At 39.5% G+C, this 24,957-nt stretch overlaps 1 long non-coding RNA gene across 2 annotated transcripts in view; it reads left to right on the top strand.

Moving 5' to 3' along the window:
* The window catches only part of LOC114234931 (uncharacterized), a 74,031-nt gene extending 53,661 nt beyond the window's left edge, over positions 1-20,370 (top strand). For both annotated transcript variants that reach the window (XR_003621112.2, XR_008557858.1), the window contains one exon: positions 19,578-20,370. This is a non-coding gene — a long non-coding RNA (uncharacterized LOC114234931). The remainder of the gene's footprint in view (positions 1-19,577) is intronic.
* Positions 20,371-24,957: the final 4,587 nt, after the last annotated feature.

Below are 24,957 nucleotides of genomic sequence, written 5' to 3'. Positions count from 1 at the left end.
TTTATCCTTGTCAACACTTAGCATTGTCCGTTTTTTACATTCTAGCTCATGTGTAATGGCTTCTCATGGTTTGTATTTGCATTCCTCTGAAGATTAGTCATGTTGAACATACTTTTCACATGTTTATTGGCTAGACATATATCCTCTTGTAAAGTAGCTGTTTAAAACTGTTGTCCATTTTATAAAACTGGGTCATTGGTCTTTTTCTGAATGAGTTGTAGGAGGAGTTTTTAAAATATATTCTGGATACAGATTCTTGTCAAATGCAAGTGTAGGTGTGTGTGCGCACATGTGAGCGTCCATATCTGTATCTATATGTATAGTCACACACATGTATACATATATAAGGATGAATATACACTGAGTGGCCAGATTATTATGATCTCTGAACGCATAATAATCTGGCTACTCAGTGTATATCCCATATAATAAAAGGCTAATATGCAAATTGTCCTCTCACCAGTTCGACCAGCAGGCAGGCTGGCCAACTACCCATGTCCTCTCCCCCTGGCCAGGCTGGCCGGACCCCACCCATACACGAATTCATGCACTGGGCCTCTAATATATATACTGAGTGGCCAGATTATTATGCGTTCAGAGATCATAATAATCTGGCCACTCAGTGTATAAATAACTATACTTTATATTTGTGTGTCTAAAACTCGACTTTTAATTTTAAAAACAGTGTCTGTAAAAGAGCAGGTGTTTTTAGTTTTAAGTTCAGTTTATTATTTTCTTCTTTTTTGTGTGTCTTTGTTATCAAATAAATCTTTGTGGCCCCAAGTTTGTAAAGATTTTCTTGTTTCTCATGTTTAAGATGTTCACAGTTTTAATCTCTTTGTTATACTTATGGTTGTTTTTAATTTAATTTTTGTGTATGCTTGAGGTAAGGGTTGAGGTCATGTTTTTCCAAATGAATATTCACTTGTTTCAACACCATTTGTTGAAAACACTATTCTTTCCTCCTAGACTTACCTTGGCAACTTTGTTAAAAAATAACTTTCCATATATATGTGGGCCTAATTCTGGACTATCAATTCTGTTTCTTTTATTTATAGGTTTGTTCTTATAATACCATACTTTATTGATGATTATAGCTTGGTAGTAAATCTTGAAATCAGGTAGTATAAATCCTTCAACTTAGTTTTTTTTCAAAATTGTTTTGGCTATTCTATGTCCTTTTTAAATTTTGGAATAAGCTTATCAACGTCAAAACCAGTCTGCTCAGATTTTGATAGGGATCAAGTTAAAGCTATAAATTGATCTGAAGAGAACTGATATATGAACAATATTGAGTTTTCCAATCAATAAACATGATATATCTCTTAATTTATTTTCTTTATTTCTCTCAGCAATATTTTAATGTCCATTTTACAGGTCTTTTACAATTTCATTAGATTTATTTCTTAGTAGTTTTGTCATTTTGTATGTTGTTATAAACAATATTTTGGTTGCTTTTCCAATTTTTTGTTGCTAATATATAGGGATGCAGTTGATGTTTGTATGTTAATTTTGTGTCCTGCAGCCATGTTAAACATATTTATTAGTTCTAATAGCAAGACTTTAAGATTTTCTAGGTATACAATCATGTCATTGGGGATAAAGATAGTTTTACTTCTTTCTTTCCAAACTATAGGCCCTTTCCTGCCCCCTCCCCTCCTTTTTTGCCTTGTCTACAACCTCTACTATAATGTTTCCTTATTCTGAATTTTATGGGGGAATATAGCCAGAATGCTGTTAGATACTGTGTAGGTGTTTTGGTGTGTGTGTGTGTGTTATTTTTTTTGTTTGTTTGTTTTGTTCTTTAAAATATAGACACTGTTAATCAGGCTGAAGAAGTTCTCTTCTATGCCTAGTCTGCTAAGAATTTTACCATCAATGGATGTTGAAGTTTGTCAGATACTTTCCTTACATCTATTTAAATGCACCACAGTCTTTTAATATGATAAATTATATCAGTTGACTTACAAATATAAAGCCAAGCTTGAAACCCAGGAATAAACCCTATTGATTATAATTTGCTATCCTTTAAAAATATTCCTGGATATGATTTGCTAATTGGTTTTCTTTTTTAAAATATATTTTTGTTTATTTCAGAGAGGAAGAGAGAGGGAGAGATAGAAACATCAATGATGCGACAGAATCATTGATTGACTGCCTCCTGCACAATCCCCACTAGGGATCAAGCCTGCAAATTGAGCATGTGCCCTGACCAGGCATATGCCATGACCTCCTGGTTCATAAGTCCATGCTCAACCACTGAGCCCACAGGCTGGGCACTAGTTGGTTTTGAAGGATTTTGTATCCAGGTTCATAAAGGATAGCAGTCTGTAGTTTTCTTTTCTTATAACTTCTTTGTCAGGTTTTGGTAACAGAATGCTAGCCTTATTTTCTATTTTTTGAAGAGCTTGTATAGAATTTGTATTGTTCCTTCTTGAAATATTTGCATATTGAATGTAGAATTGACCAAGGAAGCCATCTAGCCACAGAGATTTCTTTGTGTGAAGGTGTTTATTTTAGACTGTGCAGCGATAATAAAAATACCATAAACTGGATGACTTACAAAACCAATGTTTATTTTTCACAGTTTTGAAGGCTGGGAAATCCAAGGTCAAGGTGGTGACAGATTTGGTGTCTGGTGAGGGTCTGTTTCCTGGTTCATAGATGACCATCTTTACTTGGTCCTCACATAACAGAGAAGGAGAACTCTGGTCTCTTCAGTCCCTTTTCAGGGCACTAATGCCATTCACGAGGACTTCACCCTCATGACCCAGTAACCTCCCAAAGGCCCCTCCTCCAAATACCATCACATTGAGATCAGGCTTCAACATATGAATTGGAGAAAAAACATTCAGTCTATAGCAGAGTTTAATTACAAATTCACTTCACTTAATAAAAAAAGGTCCATTCATATTTTCTATTTCTTCTTGAGTCAGTTTTGGCAAGTTATATTCTTTTAGGGAATTTGTTCATTTCATCTAAGTCGTCAAATTTGTTGACATTACGTTACTCATAATACTTCCTCATTGTCCTTTTAGTATCTGCAGCATCTATAATGATGTTTACTTTTTCATTCCTGAATTGGCACTTTGTGACTACTCTCTTTTATTCTTGAAATGTCTAACTTGAGTTTTTTCATTCTATTGACCATATCAATAGTTTTTACTTACATTGTTTTTTCTACTATTTATCTGCTTTTCATTTTATTGCTTTCTGCTCTTGGTTTTACTATTTTTCTCCTACATACCTTGGGTTTAATTTACTTTCCTTTTTCTAGCTCCTTAAGGTGGGAGCCTAGATCATTGACCCCCATTCTTTGCCTGTTGATTCAGAGTTTATATTTGGCCTATTCTAATATATAATCTGTTTTGATATATTTGGTTGATAGAACCATGTCTTTTTTTTTTTTTTGCATCCTGCATAAATATTAACAGTGTTCTACATATATCAGGTACTTACTAAATAGTTATTTAAATAACAACTAATATTTTTTTGTGTTTCTAAGCACCAATTATAGATGGAGAGTGAAGAACAGTGCACACAGTAGGGATTGGGCTTAATATTTCTATTTGGTCATCAAAAGTAAGCTCAGACATCATAATCTCTTCTTAGAAGGAGTGCCCACTGGTAGAGAGAATTGCTCTCATTCAATTAAAAAAAATAATAATTTTTAGCCTTGTCTGGGGTGGCTCAGTTGATTGAGTGTCGTCCCATGCACCCAAAGGTCACCAGTTCGATTCCCAGTAAGGGCACATGCCCAGGTTGCAGATTCAGTCCCTGTTGAGGTGCCTACAGGAGGCAACTGATCAATGTTTTTCTCTCTCCCTCCATCTCTAAAAAAGCAATAAAAACATATTTTAAAAATATAAAAAATTTTTTTCAGTTACAGTTGACATACAATATTATATCAGTTTCAGGTGTACAACATAGTGACTAAACCTTTATATAACTTATGTAGTAATCATCCTGATATGTCTAGCACCCTATGATACCATACATTCATATTATTCAGCTTTCTTTATTTTGCATGTATTCCTATCATTGCACTTAGGTTGTATCGTAATGTTTAAAAATTAGTTTATAGGTCTGTCTCTCCTACTCCAGTCTTAGTTTTTTGACAACAGGGACCCTGTCTTGTTCTTCAGTGGCTAGCATAATGCCTGACATACAGAAATCATTCAATAAATGTTTGTTGGGTGAAGGAGAGAACAAAGGCCTTTCTCTGCCTCCGGAGTCTGGTGAAACGTTCAGAACATATGTGACAATCTGTGCGTTCCGTTGTGCTGTATTTCAGAATAAACATGCAGACCTATTGTATTTTTGAAATGCATTTTAAGTGGAAAAACGTTTAGCATGTGTTGTAAGTTACTGCTCTCACTCTGAGTAGGGTCCGGAATCAATCAATGCCTAGAACCCAACAGCAAGTGGACAACATTGCCACTCCTCCCCCACCGTTTCCTTTGTCTTGAAAGAAAATAGCTGCTTTAAACCAAACTAACCTCTTCTGTCTTTGTTCCCAGAGATGAGAACTGTTTCACAAAGAAAGGAGGGTCTGCATCTCCACTGTTTCAGAAATACTGCATTCAGAGCAATTACATAACAGGAAATGTCCCTAAACTCCAGCCAGATCAATTTGTTCCCCCTCCCCAGGGCCATTATCACAGTGCCCTTGCCAAAGCTCTCAACGAGTCTTCATAATCTCTTGCATGCTTAGTTCTCCATGGAGTTTTCCAAGCACTTTCCCACCCATTATCTTTTCTAATTGTCACAACAGCTGCTATATGTTCCAGAGGGCACTGAATTAAGGGAAGAGACCCCGCTCTGGAGCCAGCAGCCCCGATTCCATTTCTGCTCTGCCACTTACTGGTGTGGGCAGTGGGCTAACAGCTTCATTTTGCATAGCCTTGGTTTTCTCATTTGTAAAATGGAGATCATAATACTTATCTCACAGGGCTTCTTATGATGGTTAATATGTGTAAATCATGTGGCTCACAATAGGTGCTTTATTGATGTCATGTTATGTTAATTTTGTAATTATTTTGGTTGCTTATAGCAATTCAGGATGAGATTAAACCAGATGCAATAAAGCAATGCTAATGGACATCATATATACCCCCAATTTACTGCCTCCCAGCACAACTTCTAAGGGCAAGAAAAGAAGGAACTTAAACAAACAACCAAAAAGAAAACAAGAATAACCTTTCTCAAAACTAAATGGGACAAAGGGAAGCCTTGTAGCATAAACAACACTAGAGTGCATTAAATCCATCCTGGAATCTGTGTAGACCTTGTGCTTACAATGGTTACATTGGAGAATGTGTTACTTGTTAATCTGTTTCCATGAGTATAATTTAACAAAAATGGAACTGCCACCTACTCAGCCTAGATTAGAGAGATGAACGGATGAATAAATCAAAAACTGAATGAATCTTCACTCCCCAACCTAAGGTTGTATAGAGAGCACAGAGGATGGACTCACCAGCTCTGTTCAGAATTGGGAATGGCCCCACAGAAGAGTCTGGAAGGATAGGGTGGGTTTTCCTCAGATGGTGCCATCACTGAGACTTACAGGTGTGATGAGATTTTGTGAAGATCTTTCCTGAGGAGCAGTGGAGTTGCAGGGATTAGCTTGGCATCATGGTGAAGTTTTTGTTGTTCTAGAGCTAGATGGAACTTGGGTAAGTTGTTGCCTCCCATTAAACTGGAGATACTCATGATACCTACTTTGGGGATTGTGAAGGATCAACAAATAATTTTCCAACTTCATGTTGAACTAATTGAAAGGGCAGAAATTAGATAGATGGCTATCGAAATGTCACTTTACTATTGAAACTGTATTAGAAAACTTAAATACTTGGAAATGATGGCTTCCTATTTTTGTACCCCAACGTTAACATTCTCACTGGGCACAGGCAGAAATAGAAACCACAAGCCTCTCTCCTGGGGCAGATCTGCTCCACTGTGTTTACTGTGAGACTCAGCAAGCAGACCAAAATCAAGGAGTGGTTCTAGCTATGACTGAGCCAAGCACGTCTAGTTTCTTCTACCCAACCAACCAATGAAGTGAGTGACCCTCCCCAGAGAGAATGAGGGGGTGAGCAAGAGGCCAAGGGTTTTACACTGATGGAGATCCTTCCACATGAAAACAGGAAGCCAGAGGAAGGGAGGTTGCCTCCAACACCTATAATAAAGTGTTGTTGTTGCCTGGCGCATAATAAACACTCAACAAATGCCAGCCTTTATTGTTGTTGTTATGGTAGCAGAATAGCAGGGCCCAATATATTATCTGATATTCTCCCGTTAAAATATCCATGAAAATATGCAAAAAGACAAACACTGAAAGCTGAAGAGAAGTTCATATGCCGAAGTCTAAGAAGTAACTTATTCTAGTTGTACTGTTGATAAAGACAGTCTTGTATTATCACTCTGGTAGAAATGATAGAGTTCTGGGAACAGTGCAAGAGATAGAGATGGGATAGTGATAGAGGAAATGGCAGGGCAAAGGATGTGGTCTTTTATGCTCTGACAAAAGAACTAATGAGTGCATCTGACCCAAAAGTCACAGGGAGGGGAGAGTTCACCTCAGTCCTGCTCAGTCAGGTGAGATGATTGCCTGCCTGGCCCAGGACTAGGGCCCATGATATCCACTCCTATTCTAAGATGCTATTGATTTGAAAATGCACTACTATTTGGTTACATTAAGAAAAAAAGAACATTATTAGTTAAATTAAAACTTGTCATTGATCCAGATATGCACCCAAATATCCATGATGGTAAAATGTGTAAAACTGTACTTTAGACACAAAAAATATAGTATTCTAGGTACTGTAACTTTGCCAGTTATACATGTCACAAATAGGTTCTCCTGATTTGTGGCTTTTTTTTCCCCTCTCTTTATGGTTCCTTTGATTAACTGAAGTTTTAATGAAGTCAAACTTATCTACCATTTTCTCTATGGTTATTTCTATAGTTTTATCTTTCTCATTTCATCTTTATTCTACTTAGCATTAATTTGAGGCATAGTGTGAAGGGTCCCATAGTGTGTTTTTTATTTATAGTCTATTTCCTTATGAGTGAGTTTGATATTGGGTTCTATTCTCTTTCATTATTTGTCAGCTTTGTGTCAACACTATATTGAATTTCCTGTAGCTTAACATCTGTTAGAGCAAGTTCTCCATTTGTTCTTCTACCAGGGTTTGGTTATTCTTGACCCTTTACGTACATTTATCACACACACACACATACACACACACACACACACACACACACACCCATCCCAAACAAAAAATTGCTGGAACTTAAAGATTGACTTGAATCTATAGATAATTTAAAAAGAAACGACAGTATATGCACTGGCTGGTTTGGCTCAGTGAATAGAGTGTCAGCCTGTGAACTGAAGGGTCCCAGGTCTGATTCTGGTCAAGGGGATATACCTTAGTTGCAGGCTCGATCCCTGGCCCTGGTCAGGGCGTGTGCAAGAGGCAACCAATCGATGTGTCTCTCTCTCACATTAATTTTTCTCTCTCTCTCTCCTTCTCTAAAAAAAAAATAAAAATGGAATGACATTATTATAATACTAGAGGCCTGGTTAATGAAATTCGTGCATGGAGCGGGGGGAATCCCTCAGTCCAGCCTGCACCCTCTTCAATCCAGGACCCTTTGGGGGATGTCTGACTGTCTCTCGAAATCTGGGACTGCTGGCTCCTAACCGCTTGCCTGCCTGCCTGCCTGATCGTCCCTAACCACCTCTGCCTGCCTGATGGCCCCTAACTACCTCTGCCTGCCTCCCTGATCACCCCTAACTGCTCCCCTGCTGGCCTGATCGCCCCTAACCGCCTCTGCCTCACCCCACACCCAGGACACAGGATTCCCTCCTTCGGCCGGTCACAGGCACTAGGGACCCAGGCTTCCCTCCCTCTGTCCGGCAGCAGTCACCCAGGACCTGGGTGGGCTTCACCTGGCCCGGCCACAGCCGCAGCCGCAGCCGCAGGGGACCGTGGGCGGGAGGCTTTGCCTGGGCCGCAGGCACTGGCACCCGGGACTGCAGGGCGGGTGGCTTGTCCCTCTCCCGGGCCGCAGCCTAGCTGGTCCCCATTCCTCTCTTATGAGCTCATCTGTGTCTGGCTAGTCCCCATTCCTCTCTCGCAAGCTCATTTGTGCCTGGCTGGTCCCCATTCCTCTCTCACCAGTGTTGAGTGTCTGAGCCATTATGGCATGAGGGTGTGACAACCATTTGTATATTATCTCTTTATTACATAGGATTGAGTCTTACAGTTCATTGGTATGATATGTATTTCCATTTTGGAGTAGTCCTTATTAATTTCTCTCAATATGTTTTATGGTTTCTGGATTGTCTTGCACATTTGCTGTAAGATTTATTTCTAGGTATTTCTTATGCTATTAAAGCAATATTTATGTTTTGTTGCAATATATGAATTCATATGTAAATATATAAATTATAAATTTATTATATTTTATATATTTATACATATTTATAAATAAACTAGAGGCCTGATTCACGGAATTTGTGCAAGGGGCTCAGCCCCTGCTGCGTCAGCGGCTGCCTCTGCCTCAGCCCCCAGATGCTGCTGCTGCCGCTGCTGCCTCCTCTGCCTCGGTCCCCGCCTGCTGTGGCAGCCGCCTTGGCGCTTGAAGCCCCAGCTTCATCCAGAAGGTCATCCAGAAGGACGTCTGGTCTAATTAGCATATTACACTTTTATTATTATAGATATAATTGAGGTTTGTATATTATCTTTGTATTCAATAATTCTAATAATTTTTATATTTACATTTTTTCTACAGATACAATAATATCAATTCTTTTTCTTTTGTTTTTTCTTTTGTTTTTTCTTTTGCTTGCCATAATGTATAGTCTAGGATTTTTAGTATGATTCTGAATAGAGGTGGTAATGGTGGGCAATCTTCTCTTATTCCATATCCCCAAATACTGTTCCATAGTTTAACAACAATAAGGATGACATTTGCTCGTTTTTTGTTGTTTTGTAGTTATACTGTATAAGATTAATGAATTTCCTTGGGTTCAAAGCCAAGCTTCATGAATAACTAGCTGGATGCTGAAACCTTTTGCAGCGAGGACTCAGGCTCTGGAGAAGGGGCTGATGCACAAACAAATATACTAGACAAGAAATATAAATTTAGAAGGCATGGGGGGGAGTCAGGCAGAGACCTACTCTCTAGTGGAGTGGCTCTCTGAATGTCTGGACCCATAGCTTTTTATTTACTAGAATATATATTTGCCCTTTAGCAAAGCAAACAGACATCAATGGTAAGGTTTGGTAAACAAAAAAAGGATTATAAGGTTAGGGGATTACCTTCAGCCATTCAGCCAGCAGCAGGGTAATACAATGCTGATTCTCAGCCCTTGCTGAATATCAAAGTCCATCAGCCTTCTGACAGAGTTCTCGCAATTATATGTTTACTTCTTGTTGGTCTTTGCCTCCAGCAGCTGGACAATCTTTGGCAAGTTATTTTACCCATCTGTGAGTTTTCTCATGAGAAAAAAGGGACGTTTGCTCTAGATTCCCTAATAAACAGAAACAGGGACAAGACTAAGTGCTAATGCTCTATATGAGAGGGTAGCAAAAATGAATGAAATGGAAAATGAGGCAGGAAAGTATGGGAAGCAATGCAAGCTAGCATCTTACTACCCCCTCCCACTGTCTCATGACATATCCAGTGGCTCAGCAGGTGAGTCACTCAGCCAGGTAAGATGTCTACATGTAGGCCGAATGACAACGTGGATCTTAGAAGAGTCAATAGGGAGGAATAGGGTGAGGGATGTAATCTTCCAACTTCCTGTCTTTTCTTGAGGGCCAACATTGTTTGCCCCATGGGGTGTTAACTTTCCCTCATTTCTGAATTGCATTATCAGACTTTGGGGCAGTTTTGGGCAGCTGGATCTCAAACCCTATGGAAGGGCCTTTCATCTGAGTCTGGAGATTGTGGGAGGAACCATAGACTTCCAGTAAGTGTCTGCCCAGCCTCAGGCAGCAGAACTAGAAGTGCCTGCAAAAAGCCCTTGGCTGAGGTGGTGGGTGAAGCTGAGCAGATGGCTAAGAGTCCAGGAGACAGGTGATGCTGAAAGACTCTAAGGACTTGCATAAAATAGGTCAGTTTATGGGGTGGCTGCTACTAGTACCTACATCATAGGGTTGTTGTGTGAGGTTTAACTATGTTACTAAGTGTAAAATGCTTAGAAAAGTGCCTGGTACAGAGTGAGCTCTCAAATACCATTAGCTAAAATGCAATCCAATGTATCATCTTTTCCTTTATAGACAGTAATCTTTGTGAAATGCTTAGAAAAGTCTCCTCTACTCAGCTATTATAAAAATAGCATCCATCTGGATTTTATTTTGGCATCTGAAGTGAGGTCAGAATCACACTTCATGCTTTTCCAAATGACTTGATACCAGTCCAAGCACCATGTATTGAATATTCCATCCTTTCTTCCTTTGCTTTGACATTTGATTTATAATATATTAAATTTTCATATTTATTTGCTAATTTACTAACTTTTTACTGCTTTATTAATAGATCTATAAATTCTACTCTTCTATTTTAAGAATGGTAACTTTGATAATAACGTATTGTAGGACATGTTCCCATTTCTTGTTCTTTTTTTAAAAAATAAGGATTTTCCTGGCTATTTTCACATCTTTATAATTTCAGATGAAGTTAAGAATCATTTTTTTAAGTTCCTTCTTCTAAAAAATATTCCTGTGAGATTTTTATTGTGAATACATTTAATTTATGGTTTATATTAGGAAAAAATTATGATGGTGAAATTTACTTTCAAAAAGCAAGATATCTCTCTCTATTCATTCAATATCTAATGTTCTTAGTAGAATTTTGTGGCTTCCAACAAGTTCCAAACATTTATTGTGTCATTATTCCTAGATAATTTATACTTTTGTATAGTAGTGAATGGGATGTTTTCTTCTATCTTATATTTTACTTAATTATTTTTTATATATCGGAACTCTACTAGTTTTATTTTTAATTTTTAGCAGCTTTATTGAAGTAAATTTTACAGTGTCATAGAATTCACCCATTCAAATGTGCATTTCAATAATTTTGAGTAATGCTACTGAGTAGTGCAACTATCACCATAAATTAATTTTGGTTTATTTTTCCTCATCTAATAAGATCTCACATGTCTATTTATAGTTAATCCAGTTCCCATTCCCAGCCCCAGGTATTCACTATTCTACCTTCTTTCTCTATACATTTTCCGGACAATTTACATAAATGAATCTTACACTATATCATCTCTTGTGTCTGGCTTTCTTTCACTTAGCATAATGTTTTTCAAGGTTCATCTATGATCTATCCATTCACCAGTGATGGACATTTAGATTGTTTCAGTTTTGGGCTATTATGAATACTGCTACTATAAACATTCACTTTAAGTCTTTGTGGACATATGGTTTTATTTCTCTTCGGTAGATAGGTAGGGGTGGAATTGCTGGGTTGTATGGTAATTTTATGTTTAACTTTTTGAGGAACTGCCAAATTGTTTTTCCAAAGGGGCTACATTATTTTATATTCTCACCAGCAATGTAGGAAGGTTCTCTACTGACTTGAAAGATATTTATTTTGTATATGATTAACTTATTGAATAATCTTTTTAAAAAATAGTTTTTCTGTTGATGCTTGGATTAGTTCATAGGTATTGAAAGTGACAGCATTCCAACTCAAACTAGCGAAAGGAAAAAAGAGAAATATACTGGTTTATGTAATTAAGAGGGACAAATGAAATGCTGATCTTATACAACTAGAATTCAGAGACTTAAGAATAATTAAGATAGCTCTCTCAGCTAAGCCTCTTAATATTTTTGTAGTCTTGAACATCTTGACATATGATAGAAGCTCAATGATGATACAGTTTTTCTCCTTTGATTTCTTTATGTAATGATTTTGCTGATCAGTTTTTTGTACCAATATTGTACCTTCCTTAAATCTCTAAGATAAACCTTCGCCTGCCTTACAAACTTATTTTTTTAAATGTATTTTTATTCATTTTAGAGAGGAAGGAAGAGAGAAAGAGAGAGAGACAGAGAGACAGACAGAGAAACATCAATGATGAGAGAGAATCATTGATTGGCTGCCTCCTGCACACCCCCTACTAGGGATCGAGCCCGCAACCCAGGCATGTACCCTGACAGGGAATCGAACTGTGACCTCCTGGTTCATAGGTTGACCCTCAACCACTGAGCCATGTCAGCTGGGAAAAACTTATTTATTTATATTTTTAAAATTTATTTGTGACTTCCAGTGCTAGTCACGATGGAGTAAGTCCACTACAGCCTATATTTTCCACAGATTACAGCTAATAACTCTGAATGAAATTAAAAAAAAACCAACAGCAACCTTATATGAAGCCCCTACCTGGTTTGGCTCAGTGGATAGAGCGTTGGCCTGCAGACTGAAGGGTCCCAGGTTTGATTCCAGTCAAGGGCACATTTCCTATTTGTCTCATCTATTGTTTGTTTCCTATTCTCTCCCTTTGTAAATTCTTTCAGATTAATTGAATATATGTTGTGATTTAATTTTATCTCCTATGTTAGAGTTTATAATATGCACCTTTAACTTATTACATTCTACTTTCAAGTGATATTCTACCACTTTGTATATAGTATAAGAACTTTTCAATAGTATGCTTCCATTACTTTCCACCAAAACTTTGTACTATTGTCATATGCTTTACTTGTACATATGTTTAAAAAAACTTATGTTAACTAGTTATTGCTTTCATTTAGTCAATTACCTTTACAGGCATTTATATAATAAGAGAAAAATCTTACATATTTACCTATGTAGTTAACATATTGCAGTGCCCTTTCTTCCTTAATGTAGTGCTTTTTTTTTTTTTTTTTTTTTAGATCCATATTTTCATCTGATGTCTTTTTACTTTCATCTAAGGACTAATTTTAATATTTCTGTTTGTGTGGGTCTGCTGGTGGTGAATTCTTTCAGCATTTGAGTATTGAAATAAATCTATTTTACCTTTTTGAATGAAATTTTTGCTACATATAGAATTCTAGGCTGACAGTTTATTTTCTTTTAGCATTTTAAAGATGTCTGTTATCTTCACACTTGCCATGTTTCTGGCATATTACCTTTATTCTCCCACATGTTACATACTGTTTTTTTTTCTCAGTTTAATTGAGAAATATTTGATAAAATTGTAAGATATTCACAGTGTACATTATGGTTATTTGATGTATGTATATATGTTGTGAAGGGATTCCCACCATCTATTTAATTAACACACACACACACACACACACACACACACACACACATCTATATATACACACATATATGAGAACATTTAAGTTCTACTCTCAGGACATCTATATATATAAAAGCCTAAGCAACTGTTATGGCCTGTCGATTGAACGACCGTTCGACTGGTCGCTATGATGTGCACTGACCACCAGGGGGAAGACGCTCAATGCAGGAGCTGCCCCCTGGTGGTCAGTGCGCTACCACAGCCCACTTCCTGCGGCCAGCCAACCTCCCGCGGTCCCTCCCCCTGGCCGGCCAGCCCCAATCAGCCTGATAAGGACTGGGTGAGGTGGCCCCGATCAGCCCCGATCGCTGGCCAGACCTAGGAACCCCACCCGTGCACGAATTCGTGCACTGGGCCTCTAGTTTCTATATAATACAGTGTTGTCAACTATAGTAACCATGTTTTACATTAGATCCTCAGACTTTATTCATTTTATTGTTGAATGTTTGTACCATTTCACCAACCTCTTCCTGTTTTCCCCATCCTCAGCCTCTGGCAACTACTTTTCTACTCTCTGTTTCTACGAGTTTCACTTTTTTTTACAGATACACTTATAAGTGATACCAGATAGTATTTGTCTTTCCCTGTCTGGTTTGTTTCACTTAGTATAATGCTCTCAGGGTCTATACATGTTGTTGCAAGTGGCAGGATTTCCTTCTTTCTCATAGCTGAATAATATTCCAGTGTGTGTCTTTGTGTGTGTCCACATCATATTACCATATCTTCTTTTTTTTAAATGTATTTTTTATTGATTTCAGAGAGGAAGGGAGAAGAAGAGAGACATAGTAATATTAATGATGAGAGAGTTTCATTGTTTGCCTTCTGCATGCCCCACACTGGGATGGAGCCCACAACTCGAGCATGTGCTCTGACTGGGAATTGAACTGTGACCTCCTAGTTCATAGGTCAATTCTCAACCACTGAGCCATGCCAGCCAGGCTCACCCAGTCATATTAGTATGACAAAAACAATTCAGAACAAGGCACATGGTTGCTGAAATCCAAGTCCCTAGATTACTGAAACTAGCACCTCTTGCTTCCTGCCGGGATCTTCAGAGTCAGTTCCCATATTGATTGTTCTGATTTTCTGTTTCCTCTTCATTACTAGGATTTATTTCTTATCATGTTAACTTTAAGGGTGTATATATTACACGTTTTCTTTTTGATTACTAGTTAGTGGCAACTTAGTGAAGCTTCAATAATTGGAAGTTAAAAAATAAGTACCTAGCCTGTCCAGTGTGGTTCAGTGGTTAAGCGTCGACTTATGAACCAGGAGGTCACAGTTGATTCCTGGTCAGAGCACATGCATCTTCGCTGCAGACTCCAGCCAGAGTCTGTTGTCTTCCTCTTCACTGCAGGGCCGGAGTGCCGCTCTTGTAGATCCCCTCGCCCCCCGCCCTCCCTCTCATAGCAGGTGTCGCCCGGCCACTCCGCGCCTGGAGCAGCTGGGTGGCCGCCATCTTTGTCCTTCTAATTTGCATATTCCCTCCTGATTGGCTGGTGGGCATAGCGGAGGTACGGTCAGTTTACATGTTTGTCTATTTTAAGGTAAGATATGATGATATTGGTAATTTTATCTATGTCTACATCTCTGAAGCAAGATTTTTAGTGGTGATTCAGGCTGTATGTGCTCTCATGCCTGTCTGCTTTTGTCAGTGGGAATCAGCTGGATGCCAGGCCTGGACACTCTTGAGTAGGGTTCTGCAAAATGTTTTTGTAAAGAGCTAAACAGTAAATATTTCTGGCTTTGTGGGCCGTATGTTCTCTTGCTGCAACTACTGAGCTCTACTGTTATAGCAAGAAAGCAGCTATAAACAATACATAAACCAGTGGGCGTGCAGTATTCTAATTAAATTTTATTTACAAAAAGGGCAGTGGGCCATATTTGGTCCATGGGCTGTAGTTTGCTGACCCCTGCTCCAAGTCTACTATATGATGAAATGCCATGATCATATCAATGTACCCACAAACGAAGGCTCCCACTGGTACTTAGGGAACTCCCAGAGGCTATCTGGGTGTAGCAGAGTGAATCTGATGGCAACTCTTGGAACTCCAGGAAGAGTCAAGAGAAAATAAGATGGAATTCTCTGGCACACAACTCTTCTCTTATCCCAGTCTGACTGCAAAGAGAAGCTAAACAATGTTGGTGTTGGACAGGGAACTTTTCATAAAGAAAGTTATAGTACTGGTATTGCTTTGACTTTTTGAATCATCCTTGTCTTCCCACAGTATGGTGGGACTGGTAAAATAACCAAAGTGTGGTTGGATTTTTAGGTTATTATATGTTAGATAGAGAAGTGTGTGAGTTATAAAGAAAAAAATTTAAGTTAGATTTAGTTTTCATTTTAATAGTTAGTTTCATAATTTTACAAAAAGACATGATGATGGTTGGCCAGATAGTTTTTCTAGTCATGATAGCTTCCCTTTTGATGATCTTTTATCTTAGTTTCATCAAGGGAAATAACAGGTTGGCTGAATTTAAATCGGCACCCACTGACCTGAACTGACTGCTCAAGGATCTGGGACCCAGAGAATAGATGGGTTCTGACTAACACTGCCCTAAACATTGAGGTTAAATGGATTCACTTTGCATACAGCATACCTTTACAGAAATCATGGTGAATCTTAGTTTGTTTCCAGTTTGGACCAGGACTTTATTGTGTAGTTTTTGTTTGTTTGTTTTTTCCTGAAGTTTCTAATTGTCTTTCTGTTTTTGTGTTGATAAAAAGATAATGTGCCTTCATCTTACAATTCAACCACTCCAGCTTCCATTTTAAGTAAAATTTTCTATTTCTTTTTCTCAATATGGAATACATTCCCAAGGGTCAAACATCAGGAATCTGAAAACAATCTCCTTCTCACTTTATTCCTATATTTGCTCAGTTCCCACAATAGGTAACCACTATTATTAGTTTCTTTTTTCTTTTTTTTAAAATTTTTTTTTAATTTTTTAAATTTCTTTATTGATTAAGGTGTCACATATTTGTCCTCATCCCCCCATTCCCATTCCCCACCCCTCCCCACGGATGCCCCCACCCCCCTGTTGTCCTTAACCATTCATTAGGCTCGTATGCATGCACACAAGTCCCTTGGTTGATCTCTCCCCCCCCCCCCCCCCATACCCCCACCCTCTCCTACCCTCCCTCTAAGGCCCGACAGTCCGATCGATGCCTCCTTGTTTCTGGGTCTGTTCTTGTTCATCAGTCTATGTTGTTCATCATTTCCCCTAGATGAGTGAGATCATGTGTTACTAGAAATATACTTATAAGAACCGAATGTGAGACGAGCAATAATAGTTATGCTGACAGGCAAATGAATCAGTCTGTAGTGAGTTTCTTTCTGGACCAACAGTTCTTTTGAGACCCAATTTCAATGTCCACCAGTTCCTTATGTGTACATGTCGGCACTGACTTTTCAGCTCTGGATGGTGGACAAATGGTGGTAATGCAGGTCCAACTCCCTCTGGTTTGGTCTCGCCCGGACGCAGGGGCGCGGCTTCACCTGGATATTATTAGTTTCTTAGTAATTCTTTCATTAAACTTTTATGCACATGAAAGCCAGTGCACACAATTATTTTTTCCTTTTCCTCTTTCACACCAGGGGCAAAAAATATTTTTCTGCATCTTGCTCTGCCCTTAACCATATACCTTGGTGATCTTTTTGTGTTAACCCATAAAGAGCTTTTCCATGTGTTTTCATAGTGGCAGTTTTTATCACTATACCTGTATTAATGACCATAGTATATTTTACCCTTATGTTATTGACATTCTTATCTTTGGCTAATGCCAACATTGCAACGAATAATCCTGTCCATCCTGCACATCACAGTCATTATGCATGTGCCTAAATATAGGATGAATTCCTAGAGTAAATTCCTGGGTCAAAGATTATGTCCATTTGAGTTCTGAAAATGATTGGCAATATGTTCTATATACAGGTTGTACCAATTAGAAGTCCTAATAGATATGTGTGAAAATACATGTTCCCTTAAAGCAGCAGCATCACACCATTCCAAAGTCCTTTGTATTTTTGCTAGTCTGATAGGTGAGAAATAATAGCTAAGTATAGCTTTAATGTACATTGCTTTTATTATAAATGAAGTTGAGCATCTTTTCATGTTTTATGAGTTGTTTATAAATTTTTAATTTTTCATATTCTTTTTATTTTTTATTGGAGTCTAGTTTTTCTTGTCTGTGTCTAGGACCTTAAATAATGTGGAAAGGTTAGCCTCCTGCTTTCCTATGAATTGCAAACATTTTCCTGATTTGTCATTTATCTTTTGCTATTTTGATTATATAATAAGTTAAATTTGACTTTGGGTATAGTAGTTCTTTTTTGTCTTGCAGTAGGTCTTTGTTTTGTGTTTTTACTGCAGTCACATTTAACAATCTTTACTTGTGGCTTTTCAAGTTTGTGTTTCCATTAGAAAGGTCTTCCTCATTCCAAGGTTATAAAGAAAAATCCCCTCTATTTGATCCCCTATTTGGTGATTATTTTTTTACTTTACATTTCAAGATTTGGTCCTTTGGGGATTTATCCTAGTTTATAATATGAGATATGATCTAACTACAGTCTCTCTCATTATCTACAGATTCTGTATTTGCAATTCACTCACTTGCTAAAATTTATCTGTAATCCCAAATCAATACTTGCAGAGTCTTTGCTGTCACTTGCAGACATGCAGGAGTGATGAAAATTTGAGTTGCCTGACACATGCCTGTTTCTAGCTGGGGTTGAGCAGGCGATGTTCTGCCTTCTTGCTTCAACTCTAGTACGATAAACAAGTGTCCTTTTCATGGTTTATTTAGTACCACATTTTTTTGCATTTCCATGCAGTTTGTTGGTGATTTCGCTGTTTAAAATGACCCCTAAGTATGGTGCTAAGATGCTGGCTAATGTTCTCCAGAACAAGAAAGCTATGATGTGCTTTCGGAGAAAATATGTTAGATAAGCTTTGTTCAGGCGTGATCACTAGGATATGGAGGGTTACAGTGCTGTCGGCCATGAGTGCAGTGTTAATGAATCAACCATGTATATTAAGGTGTCTTTACACAGAAACACACATAAAACAAGATATGTGTTGGCCAGTTGTTGATAATGTGACCAGAGACATACAGAAACCTAACCCTGTATTTCTCCTTAGTAAAAATGGTTCAGTCTTCACTAAGTCAGTGTTTGCAGCATCTTTATAGAATACAACTGCTAATGAGAATCGACTGTGTATGGTTTTTCAAGATGCTACTAACTGCCCAACACTGTCTCTGAATAGCTTACCTTTTCCCACTTAGATGTCACCTTTATCATACTCTAAAGGCTCATTTCTTATTTTGTTTTCTTGGTCAGTCTGTGAATTCATGTACCAAGACCACATGAAACTTTATTTTAAAGAAGTTTTAAAATCTGCTAACTTTTTAAAAGAGTTTTCCAGGATATGTTTATTTTTGTCCTTCTGCTCCTCCTTTGGCCTGTGGACCTCCCTATGCTTGTTTTAGCCAGTGTTCTTTAGTTGAAAGTAACAGAATCTCACTCATATATTAACTTTGAAATTAAGGAGGGGACGTAAGGAAGGTTACATGGAGGTGGGAAAGAGATGGGAATGCAGGATACGGAGCAAGATTGTGTGCCCTCTTGATGGTGGTTGTGGCTTATTTTATTTTTTAAAATATATTTTTATTGACTTCAGAGAGGAAGGAGAGGGGGAAAGAGAGATAGGAACATCAATGATGAGAAAGAATCATGGATCGGCTGCCTCCTGCACACCCTCTACTGGGGATGGAGCCTGCAACCCGGGCATGTGACCTGACTGAGAGTCAAACTGTGACTTCCTGCTTCATAGGTCGAAGTTCAACCACTGCGCCACACCAGCTGAGTGGTTGTGGCTTATTTTAAAAGTGTGTTAACCTAGATGCACAGAAACAATGGATAGGGCTTGCTTAAGGCAAAGATAAACTTTTACTAAAACGTTACATATCTAGGGAGTGACTACCTCCTCTGATCTGCCCGCTTAGGAATTTATGATCAGATCACTCTGTGAGGTTGCTTTCCATATAATCCTCTTTTTCATCCACGCAGAATAGATGGGTGTTGCAAAATCCAAGGATGTGACCAGTCCTGAGCACAGATGCCCTTAGGAGCCTGAGTCAGGGTCCTTCAGAGACAGTCTGGCCCCATGTGGTGTCTCTCTCTCTCTCTCTCTCTCTCTCTCTCTCTCTCTCTCTCTCTGTTCACCTGGTCAGTTCATGCCTCTCTTTTTCTCTCTACAGAAATGATTTCAGGCCTCTCGATCAACAGGACAAAAGATGGCTACCCCATTGCTGCCAAATGACATCTCTTCAATTCAAGTAACCAACCAGGTCAAGAGACAACAGCATCTAAACTCCTGGGAGGATCTGATTTTTTCAGTTTGGGTCAATTAGTGGGGGTCAGGGAGCAGGGCATATGCTCAGATAATGCTACTTTTGCGGCCAAAGGAATGAAGTGCCTCTGGAAGGCAGATTATGGGCTGGGCAGATGACTTCATCACTATAGCTCATTATTGTCATCTCCATGCAATCCTATTCCCTTTATTCTTTTCATTCTGGTTCTAAAGTCTTCTAAGGTTTTGATGCCCTGTGGTACCAACAAAGCCAGGGTGCCATTTCCCTCCCTAGAAACAACTGTTTCTTAAACAATTATTTCTCTCCAGGTAGTCCCTGCCTTGTAAGCTTCTTAGCCTGGTTTGCTAGCCTTGGGAGGGACTGCTAGTTTTGCCTTCAGGAGTGTTAGTTAGATAGGGCCTCACTAACAAAACCAGTGACCTGGTTCATCTCTCAGCCTTTGGGGATGATTATCTTTTTGCAAACACTTGGGGAGAAGATAAAACAAAGAGAGACAATTCAACTCCATAGCTCCCAGTGTCTTCCTCTCCTCCATATCCTAGCCTAATGGTGCTAGGATACAATAGTCTTAACCACCCGAGTTACCACTGTGGATGAATAAATGGTGCTGTAATAAATCATAAATTCCTAATGGGCAGGTCATGGTGAATAGTCACTCCCCAGGCATATAACTTTTTAGTAAAAGGCTTATCCTTGCCTTAAGCAAGCCCTGTCTCTTGTTTCTGTGCATCTAGGTGATCACACATCTGAAATGCTTTTTTTCTGAGCCCTCCTTCTAAAACATAACTACTCTCAAGGGAGCAAATAGTCTTAAGTATCCTGTAGTCCAATCCCACTTTGCTTTCTCCCACCTTCACGTAATCTTCTGTAAATTCCATCCTTAATTCCAAATGCATAAAAGAACTGCAAGATGTTTATCACCGGAGCATTTGAGATTCTGCTCCCTGGCGTATGTTGTCAGCTTGGCTCAAACTTATGAAAACTCTACAGGTTTGGACGTTTCTTGCGTGGACATTGCAGAGAACTCTTCCCAAGTGCTCACCATTCCTTGGTACCAATGCCACCAAGCGGGACAGGAAGTCAGAGCACGGGCCTCCCTCCTCATGTGGGGAACATCTCTCAGTATTACTGGCACAAGAGATATTTGGGGTACACACAGACATCTGTGCTCCGACAGCTAGAAGCTGAAGCCTTTTTTTTAGTGTGGTAACAAGAAATTTGTATGAGCTTCTCTTTAGGGAAAAACGTGACTATCATGGTTTCTAATTTTAAACAGAAAATCCATTTTCCACCATCATCCTTGATCAGAAGTCGCCTTTTTGGAAAACTGGAGGGAATGCAGGATTCTAGTGAATTCACCTGATCTCTAGAGAGTACATTTTAAACAACACAAGGAAGTACTTGAGGAAAATGAAAATGCATTGGGTTTGAGTCCTCTTTCCTGGGGAAGGCCAGAAAAAAGCTGCAGGTGGGGGAGATGAGAGGAGGAGGGGGTTGGGAAAATCCCTCGGAAGTCATTTCCTTGAGTATCAGAGAAGAGGAAGGAGCATAAAGATCAGCTGAAGAAGTGGGACTCCTTGATGAAATTCTTATAATGAACTCCCATCCCGACGGTGCTCCAAGTGGTCTGTCGAATCCAAGGCCTGGGCAGCGGTAGGGAAGAATGGATAGTGCCAATTCCTGCCTGTGAGCAAGGCCAGAGACTTTGCTGGTCCTCTGCAAAGCATCCTCGGGCCAACAGCGCTCCACACATTTTTCTGAGACTTTGGATCATTTGCAATTTGCCCCACGACTCCCACACATTTGCCTCTTAGTGTCCCAAAGCTCTCGCTGCTGCAACGTTCCCATAGGAATGTGGACGCCTGCCAAGCGACCTCATGAACATTCCATTCATCTCCTTGGCTGGGAGGCAGCAAGGAAGCCCAATCGGTTGTTTAACTGTTTGGGTCCCAAATTCACCCTGAAATGAATGGTCAAGCTTGTTGAGCTTTTCCAACAATCATGCAGAAAAACAGAAGATAAAACCAAAGAGAAGTATGCATTTATTCATATGATCCCATCTGAAAAACAGCTATTTTTAAAGGTAGCCAAATGAAAACCACATTCTCTGATTTTCCTTATTGTGAAATCATCCTCCACCAGAAAGGCATTTTGAAGTAATGAGGCTTTGTGAGGTGTGACTAAAAACAATGTGACTAATTTTTTTTTTAAGCAAACACAGCAAAATACAGCCATCCAAATGAAGGTTGTTGTCTTCCAAGTAATTCCAAGATGCTCAAACATGTAAAAATCCTTTTAGGGAATTACTGGCCAAGTCTTGCTCTCACTGTTTTGCTTTCTGTTGATCATTCATTCAGCATGTATTAGACACCTCCTGGGTGCCAAGCACTCTGCCAGGCCCAGGGTATAGAGTGAGAAGAGAGATGCAATCTCATTGCATGTTTGATGAAGGAGGCCCCCAGGGGCTGGTGGAAAAAGTTAGCCCAACCTAGATTTGAATCCCAGTTTAGCCTGTGCGGGTTGTGTAACCTCAGGCAACTTTCCTAAACTCTTTGAGTCACAATGTCCTCATGTCTAAAATGAAGATGGTAAAATTGACTTCATAGGATTGCTTTGAGGAGAAAAGCAGATAAAATGTGTAGTAACTAGCCATTGCAAAGACCGATACAGAGTAATTGCTCAGCAGATGAGTGTTCCTGTGATTATAATTGTTTGATTTACCTAGTTAGTTCAACCATCTCTTTTGGGGGATTAGACTCTGAATGCACTTTTGGGAAAAAAAAATCAAACGTTTTATTATGTGTATATGGGTAATACAAGGTACAAAATTCAAAGTGTACAAACATTAGGCGATGGAAATGAAAACTTCTTTCTTCCCTTGCTCCTCAGCCGCTCGTTTTCCTCCCTGGAGATAACCGGTATGACCAGGATCTTGTATATTTACAGATTTAATTATATATCTTGGAGATAGGTTCATAACAATACATTGATTCCTGCTGCATCACTTTCATTTTTAAATGATTACGTGGTGTTCCGTTGACTGGATGTATCATAATTGATTTAGCCAGTCTCCTATTGGTCAACATTTGTTTCTAATCTTTGGCCATAACAACGATGCAGCAAACACTCTCCTTGTGCTCAGCTTTGACTAAGAATAATTAAGTCACAGGCAGCTCCAGGCAACATCGTTGGAACAAGGTGACTGGTTGGAAGCAGAGAATGATGACCCCATTGGGTACATTCTGGATTGTTTTCTCAAAATACATCTCACTATTCTGTTCCTGGAATATTCATACTATTCCTCAAATGCTACCTACTGGAAAAGTGCAGAGTCTGCATAATAATATTACAAGAACTGCCCGGCTTCAGTGGTTGAGCCTAAATATGAACCAGGAGGTCACGGTTTGATTCCCTGTTGGGTCATGTGCCCGGGTTGCTGGCTTGATCCCTAGTAGGAGGTGTGTGGGGCGGCGGCCGATCAATGATTCTCTCTCATCATTGATGTTTCTCTCTCTCCCTTCCTCTCTGAAATCAATGAAAATATATTTTAAAAAATAATATTACAAGAATGGTAGCATTCACCCGAAACCTATATAATTTTATTAACCAATGTCACCCCAATAAAGAAAAACAATGGTGATATTCTAGTTCAAACATGACTGTCATACAACCCTTCCAAGATCTATAATAAATGGACACATTTTCCTGTGGTTGGCACCAAAGAGTCAAGGATGCAGAGATTCCAGACAGCCCCTCTAGAAGCAGCTGTTAAGAAGATTTGCACTCCAATTTGCTGCCTCAGCTTGAAACAGTGAAATGTATTAAAATGTGCCACATCGGTTAACATGGGTTCAGTTAGATGAAGTCTGCCAATTTGGAAGGAGGACAAGTGTTCCTTGGTGGCCATCTTTGCGGATGTCCAGGCCTGCACCGGCTGTGTGTGGAATTGAGTCAGAGAGAACCTATACGTGAGGTTCTGGCACAATCCAAGCACAACTGAAACCTGGGGATTAGCCTTCCTGGATGTATCCTTATTTCTGAATCACGAGAAAGGCCCACGTGAACAGGCGGCAGGGGAATGGAAGTCTTTCTAAGAAGTCTCCTCCGTCAGACGTGCATGCGGATCCTTAAATGAGCTCCATGCAAATGAAAACCGGTCCCAAGGACATCTTGAGCCAAAGAAAATTCTTGGTTGGGGTTGAAAAAATGTCAGATAAATAGTTTCTCCTTGCTTCTCAGCGGGCTCCGGCTATCGCTGCGATCCAGATCTGGCCTTCGAGCAGTTCTGGCAGGTTTATCTTGGACTAGCTGCTGTGATGAAATCGCAGTAATTCCAGGTTTCCCTCAAATCTAGACTGAGCCAAAGGCAATCTGGGCTTCTAGCATCCGGCTGACTTCACTGCCTCTTTCCAGTCCTTCCTCAGCTTTCAAGCTTCTGATTTTTTCTTTTTTAACTGAGACAGGGGTGGTGGAGGAAACCCTTCCAGTGCAGCCCAGAAATGTGGAAAATGTTTATTTCAGGTTAATCCAGGAAACCTCTATGGAGCACCAGTAAGTGTTTAGGTAGGCCACCTGGTGTGACACTGACTGACATGGATTGTGTATCCTACAATATGCCAGGCTATCCATCAGGCTTCCTACACGAAAGATCTCACTTAATCCACCAACAGCACTATGAAGCAGAAACTGTTATTCCTGTTTTCCAAAAGAGCATGGTGGATCTCAGCAAGGTTGAGTCTCTTCCTCAAATTCACAGCTGGTGTTTGAACCTGGTCCTAGCCTGAGTCTCAGGCCTCTGCTGTTCTAACTGTGCTTCGGCCCTGGCCATAAGCAAGAAGGCCTTAGATAGAGTCCTGGAAGAGAGATGGTGATAAGAAAAACTGAGGCAAACGAAAGGGAGGAAACTGAGACCTGGATGAGAGAAGGGAGAGGTGGGTGAATAGAGTCTGCTCACCCTGAGCCCAACTTCTGAAGCCCTTTCGGACCCTGGGAACCCAGTGGGAGGTTGTAGATGAAAAGGGGGTTCTATAGAAGGTAACCTCACAGGGTGACCTGATCATAAATTCCCAACTGAGCAGGTCATAGTTGGTAGTCACACCCCAGGCATATACATTTTGAGAAAAGGCTTCTCTTTTGCCTTCCGCCATCCCTGTCCATTGTTTCTGTGCATCTAGGTTAACACACCTTTGAAATGCCTCTTTTCAGTCCCCTCCTTCTAAAGCATGACCACTCTCAAGAGAGCATATAATCTTGTTAGCTATCCTGT

Source organism: Eptesicus fuscus, chromosome 13 (assembly GCF_027574615.1).
Source record: "Eptesicus fuscus isolate TK198812 chromosome 13, DD_ASM_mEF_20220401, whole genome shotgun sequence".
Classification (NCBI taxonomy): domain Eukaryota; kingdom Metazoa; phylum Chordata; class Mammalia; order Chiroptera; family Vespertilionidae; genus Eptesicus; species Eptesicus fuscus.
This window is presented reverse-complemented; position numbering and strand designations above follow the sequence as displayed.